Here is a 7,571-nt window from a genome sequence, read left to right on the forward strand (position 1 = left end):
GAGTTTAACTAAGAGATAAGTAAAGTTAAACCAATAATCATGTCCGTCAAATATCAAATTCAAATACTATTCAAACAATTTAATATTAATTTTAGCATATTAATTATTTATGTTTAATCACTTAATTAGAAAAATGATCATGTAAGTTTGTACTTTTTCATTTTTGATCTTTTGTATTCTTTTTTAAATTTTACTCCATGAAAGTATTTGTTTTTTTTAGTCTTTTCATCATGTATTGCTATAAAAATGTTAATGGTGTCATTATAACATTATATTGATATCATTGTGTGTCACATCCATAAAAGAAAATGTTATTACATGTCATGTAAATAAATTGCTATATCATCAATATCACATCATGAGTGTCATGTCAATAATGATGTCATAGGAACCAAAAATGAAAAAAATTTACAAAAATTAAAAATGAATTTTCTTTTACAGTGCCACATAAAAACATAGACTAAAAGAAAAAAGTGACATATTTGTAAACCCAAACAAATATTTAAGCCTTTAATATCATGTATAAATTTAATATAAAATAAAAAAATAAGGAGTTAATTAAAATTTACTTAGGATAAAATATCCTTAAAGTTATGCTTGTTCTTGTTTTCATATATTTATGTGTTACAAAAAAAATAATATGATAAGTGTCATATTAAAAACAACTAATGCAAAATATGATGTCATAAAAAATCTAGCAAATTAAATTTTATGGTTTTTTTTTGGTGAAGTATAAATACAAAAAGCAAGGAGCAAGAAAGCCTAAGACACCATGAGAGAGCCTTCCATAAGTCTCTTTGTGATGGGCGTCAAGAAGAGGATTCCATCTTTTCTCCAAAATACTTGAACGCGAATCCTAATTAGTCAAAGTGTATTCGTCTCACGATTAGAATCACGTACCATACATACAAGTGTCAAAGTCCAACTACTTCTCACTAGCACTATAATTTCTAGAATATTATATGCATATTTGTGCATGTAATAAGCATAATTTTGTTGTAGATAGATAGCTCATATGATAAACATGACTAATGAACCTAGGTTGGGTTTCAAAAATATTGTTGTATTTCCACCTCCATGCCCACTAGGTCAAGGCAAGGGGTTGGAAAAAGGTTAGGTGAAGAGATAAGAGATATTAGCTATGGGAGACATTAAGGCTAAGAATGAGATCTTTGATATGGGTGAGTAAGGGAACATATACTAGTCAATATTTAACCTCCATTTGGACAAAGGTCAACCACCTTGAGCTGGGAATCACAAATATACACATACGACACCCTATTGCTAATTAGGCCAATAACAAGTCAATCCAAAAATCAAACTAAACATTGACAATCCTTTAAATGATGTTTGAAACTACTATGGAGATTATGCACGACTTTAAGGATAAAATATTTGTTTGTGTCTACAAATATAACACCTTTTTTTCTTTCTTTTAGTTCGAATTTTTTGTTTTTACTTTCCATTCTTGTATTTTTTTTCATTTTTAGTCTATGTAAGTTTATTTATTTATTTTTAGTTCCTATGATGTTACTACTAATGTGACACTATAGTTGATGTGGCATGTGATTATATCATCATGATGTCATTTTTTGTTGATATGACACACAAATGATGTCAATCTTGTGTCACCATTAACATATTTTTTGTAATGATGATTGATGATAGGAATTAAAAATGAAAAATTCATGAACTTACAAGAATTAAAACTAGAAAAACAAACTTACAAGGATTATAAATAAAAAAGGGCCAACTTACAATAACAGTCTTCATATTTAAGCCAAAAGAAATTGATGAATTCATCCATTTGATTATACAACAAAGTAAGAGAAAATTTAAAATTTATAGGTTTAATTACTATTTTGGTCTTCAACTTTATCTTTTAGATTTAATTTGGTCCTCATACTATTTAAAGGTTCAATTAGGTCCAGCAATTTTTAAAAATAGTTTAATTAGGTCCTTTACATTTAAAAGTTTCAATTAGGTTCCTTATTTCTTAAAATGAGTTCTATTTGGCCCCATTCAAAATCAATTTTAGACTTATTTTTAAAGTTTTTTTTATGAAAATGGAAGAAAGCTATGTCTAAATTGAACACGTTTTAATTTTAAAAATTAAATGACATAATTGAATATTTTAAAAGTAAAAGATCTAATTGAACCATTTCTTAAAAAATATAGGATCCAATTGACCGTTTAAATAATAAGAGGATATTAGTGTTGATTGACACAAGTGGTAACGATTTGTATCGATGAATACTCAATACTAATACTATGGTCATAAAAAATAATAAAAAGATTAAATTGAACCTAAAAGATAAATTAGAGGAAAATAATAATTAGATCAACTTTATATCATGTAATGTATTGACTTATTTTCTTAATTTTTTTCTCCTATGATGAAAACGGACTGAGAGAAGAAGGTTTTCCCATTTTTGTCAAAAATGAAAAACCACCTACTCCCTCATAGTGGTGAATGGATTGAGTAAACTTCAATCTCTAGTGTTTTTTCCACTATTTAAAAGCACTTTTTCTTGCCCACAAGAGATGATTGTTGGATCACGCAAAGAGATGAGTGTTAGGTCCTAAGAGCATCTTTAATGTAGGATATTTCAAAGGGATCTTAAGCTCAAGAAATGTTTTTTTTTCAAGATCCAACAGTAGAGACACAACCCAGATTTTCAACATATAGGAATGGTTTTTTCAAGAACCCTCAAGATTTGCAACGTTTTCAAATTTATTTTTAAAATCTCCTTCCATAACAACTTTGTGAGGGAACCAATGAAGATGAAGAAGGGAAGGAAGAAAGTAAAAACACAACACCAGACAAATCAAACCAAAAACAACATCAACAAAAATAATGAATAAAAAATACACAAGTGGATCGACAATCTTCAAACAACAAGAAAAGGGATTCAAGTTTGAGCATGAAGATATTTGATTTGTTCGATTTTTGCGAGAACGACAACCATGGAGCCTAGATAATGTGCTCCTAGTTGAAGATCAACCAGATTTGCGGGATCCTTATTAATGGAGGTGAGATGATGGTGGGCCAAAGAAGAGTGAGACGGAGAGGAAGGGGGGCCACAAAGGTGAAGGGTAGGCACGGAGGTCGTGCAACAAGGCTAAGAGTAGAGTGGGGTGGAGAGGCCTGGAGGAGGGTGAGGCAGGTAAAGATGGGGAAGCCAAGGAAGGAGAAGAGAGGGGAAGTCAAGAAGGAGGATAGACGACAACGAAGGTCCAACATAGAAGGATGGTCTCGATTTGGGTTTTCGTGTAGGAATTGGGAATTGGGAATTGGGGAAAAAAATAAGGAAATGGAAATGCAGGGAATTAGTCGGGGTGTCAATTTGGACCCGCAAACGAGGATCCTCGCAGGGACTGCCCCTGTGTGGGGTCCCGTAGACGAGGATTTTTTTCCCTCGGGGATGGGGACAAGGATAAATATTCCCCCGTGGGCATGGTAGGGACAGGGGACAGGGATCACACCCCTTGCCCCACGGGGTCCTTGTTTCGAGAAAATTTTATAATTATCCTTATATTAATTGTTATTTTATATTTTAAATATTAAAATATTAAAGGTTGTCCGTGTTTGTTTTTTTGTGTTTAACAATATATGGATTATTTGAGTTTGAATATTATGTTGATGAGATTTTTTAAAGCTTTTTTTAAATTTACTTGTATTAGAATTTAAAAATATTTTAAAATTTCGGGATCCCACGAGGATGGGAACAGGGAAAAAAATTCCCAACGACAGGAATTGGGGACAGGAACATGAAATTGTGGGAAAATTGAAATAAAAAAATGAAAGAAAATGGAGGCTCCATATAGAATTAAAGGAAAAAAAAAAAAACAAAGTTCAAGAGGAAGTGGAAGTGTCATTGCTTGTAGGTTTGAGAAGCTAGCCTTTCTTATAAAGTATGATTTTAGGGATCCTTTTTTTATTTTAGTAAAGTACATGTGAGATTCCATTTGTCAACTGATCTGAATTTTTGTGATATTAAAATATAATAAAAAATTATCAAAGAAAATCTTACAAATTGTCTCATTGATCATCACATTTTTTACACGATTTCTCATTCTCATTTTCGAATTCCAATTCAAGTGTACTTTTATTGCTTTCTTGCTAAATGGATTCTCGTCAATTTAGTTCACACCCTCGTCAATTGAATAGCAAGGAAAAAAAATCTTGCAGCGTCTTCTAGCAATATCAATTTGTTTGTCATGAAAAATGCTATAAAGGAAAAATATGTTGTTTATTAAAAAAATAATACAGGCAAAAGAGAATGAAAATATGGTGATGTTCTATGACATCCTAAGGAAATACGCATCTATCATGTCTAAGAGTCAATATCGAGACCATAAATTATATTGTAATTATACTAGAGTGTTGTGACTCCTATCATGCAAGGATAAAATGTTTTTTCTAAATATTTTTTTAAAATAAATTTTAAATATATATTTTCAACTTTTCTAGTAAGATTTACTTATAATTTTTACTTTTTTACTCTATCCATTTAGTTATTAGTTATTGTGGTCTATTATTAATGGTTGTTATATATACAGTAGACTTACAAAAATACAGTCAAAGAAATAATAATTAATTATATGTTAAGTAGGTTACTAATTTATATAATTGTTGAAAAATAATATTACAGACAATCCAAACTTAAAGTTACTGGCTATAATAAAAAATTAAAATAAAATGCCTATAAAATAAAATTTTTAATTATGTATTTTTAAATTAAAACTTAAATTCATGAGACATGTTTCATTCATAACATATATGTTGATTTCTGAAAAATGATATAAAACAATTTAAAATTTTAACATATAAGAATTTTTAAAATTTTGAATTAGAAATTATAAACCAAAATTAATATTTTTGTGCTAGATATCAATAATGCATCATAAGTATAGCAATTTTTAAGTTATTAATTATTATCGTGTAATGTAAATAGTCAATTGAAAATCTAATTATTTATTCTATCTTTAAAAAAACATAGAAATAATAAAAAAAGGAATTAAATTTATGGTCACTCAATAAATTATTTATATTTTTATCTTAAGTTGAATATGTTGTAATTTTGAATCAAAATATGATAATGTTATTAATTAATCTGAATTAATATATATATATATATATATATATATATATATATATATATATATTACTCATAATTATTTTAAATTAAATATTTAAAAAATGATTGAGTATCTCATGGTGAATATTTTTATTTTATATTTTAAATATTTTTTTATTTACTAAATTACAATTAGTTGGGGCACACCGTGTGATTACCGATCCAAGAAAAAAATATAAATGGATATTTTACCGCATTTAATACAATTATGTGTTTCTCCATAAAAAAAAATAGAATTATGTATTTTAACATATAAATCAATGAAATCAAAATTAAATTTTTTTATTAATTTATTATGCAAATAAAAAATATTTCTATTTGTTTCTAAATTTTAAAATTTCTTCTATAAATATCAACTTTTTTTTTTACACAATTTGCATATCAACTTATTTAATTGTTGATAAATATAATTTCCCCATATTAAATTATCTTTAAAAATACATTCTTATTCCATTTTTTGTTTCCTGCCTTTTTATTCTCCTGTTTGAATTAAAAATAGAAATATTATATACTAGTAGTTTCTATGATTAGGTATATCCATTGTGAAATTGTTCTCAATTAGAAGATAGTATAAAGATTAAATTTTTTATTTTTGAATGTATAATTGTCTTAAAATTATTATGTATGATATAGTTTTGCATAAATTATTATGTGTATAAATAAGTATGAGACTAACACATAAGAAAAAAATAGTGAAAGACACCAAAGAATTGATAAAGATATTTATTCAAAAGGCTTAAATATAATTTTGGTTTTTCTATTTTGCTCAATTTGCAATTTGAGTTTCTCCATTTTAAAATAGAGACATTTGGTCCCTATGTTTTAAAAAATCCATGATTTTAGTCCTCTATTTTAAAATAGAGACATTTGATCCTCTTATTTTATAAAATTTATAAGTTTAGTCAAATCCTCAATTTTTCTTAAGGTTTATTTCTTTTATTTTGATACACTTAAACTTTATATCTAACATATTCATTTAAGGTATCATCAAAAAATGATTTAATTAGTTATAATGTGAGAAATAAAATGTAGATAAAATTGAAGATTGAACAAAAATTGCATATTTTTAAAATTATGAGGGTCAAAATTGTGAATTTTTTAAAACAGAAAAATCAAATGTCTCTATTTTAAAATATTGACACTAAAATGATGATTTTGTAAATAATAAAGGGATCAAATGCCTGTATTTTTAACTGAAAAGAACAAAAATACAAATTAAGCAAAATAAGAAAACCAAACTTGCGTTAAAGTTTATTCAAAATTGTACATAAAATGTTTTTAGCAATTTCATATTCATTACTCTGCAATTTTTTTATTACTTACATCTGTTAATAAACAATTAATTTAATTATTATAATAATAATATAAACAATAATACGTATGCAGTAAAGAAGTATAATACGTATATCATAAATCATTTTCATTATTATAATTATAATTATAAAAAATATGATTGCAATCAATTATTATAATTACATTATAGTTATTATATAATGTAAAATGAATTGTTTTTAAAAAATAACAAATGAATTTATTGCTTAAAATTCTTAATAATGTCATGTATAAACATTTCTATTGAAATTTTTTTATTTATTATTATGGATAGATTGTAGATTAGAAATAAATTAGGTAATTCGTCCAATTTTGTAATTTTATTTTAATTAGTCTAATGTTGTAACTTTATTTTAATTTTTATTTCTTAATATCAATGTTCGTATTTTTTTACCAGTCAATGTTATATATTAATTGTTAGTTTAACTTTTGGTAATAAATAAAAATTTAAATTATTTAACATTTTTTTATTTTTTAATATTAATTGTTTCATAATTAAAATTTATATAATTAATTACTAGAATTTATTTTAAAATAAAAATTTAAAAAGTAGGGTATATTATTAGACTTAAAAAAGTAACATAATGATCCAAAATGAGATTTATCAATAAAGAATGAGAGAAATTTTAAATAATATATGACACCGTGGAAGGTACACAATAATAATTTAAGATTTTAAAATGAAATCTATTGCCAAAAGATGTTCTCAAACAAAATGGAATGAAGTAAAGCCGGACTCTTAACTTGTTCTAATTAGGATTAGATACTGTTATTTTAACATGCTTGCCGTCATTTTCATTTAAATGGTTTTTATAAAAAATTTATCAATCAGATTGACAATAATTTTTTTAAACAAAAGTTTCTTAAATAACAGTGCGATTACACATAGAAATGATAATAAATACTCACAAGGTTTCTCAAAAACTTGAAATTAGCAACTACTTTTTTTTTTTCGATCAAAAGGAAGATTACAAAAAACCTACACTACAAAACTACGGGGTAAAGCAACCCCATAAATTGATGGGAGTTGCTCCTATTGTGCTGATCCGTCCGGAGCAGCTAGTAGCACGAAAAATGGAACCTCTCTTTTTTTTTTCT

Source organism: Glycine max, chromosome 5 (genome assembly GCF_000004515.6).
Source record: "Glycine max cultivar Williams 82 chromosome 5, Glycine_max_v4.0, whole genome shotgun sequence".
NCBI lineage: Eukaryota > Viridiplantae > Streptophyta > Magnoliopsida > Fabales > Fabaceae > Glycine > Glycine max.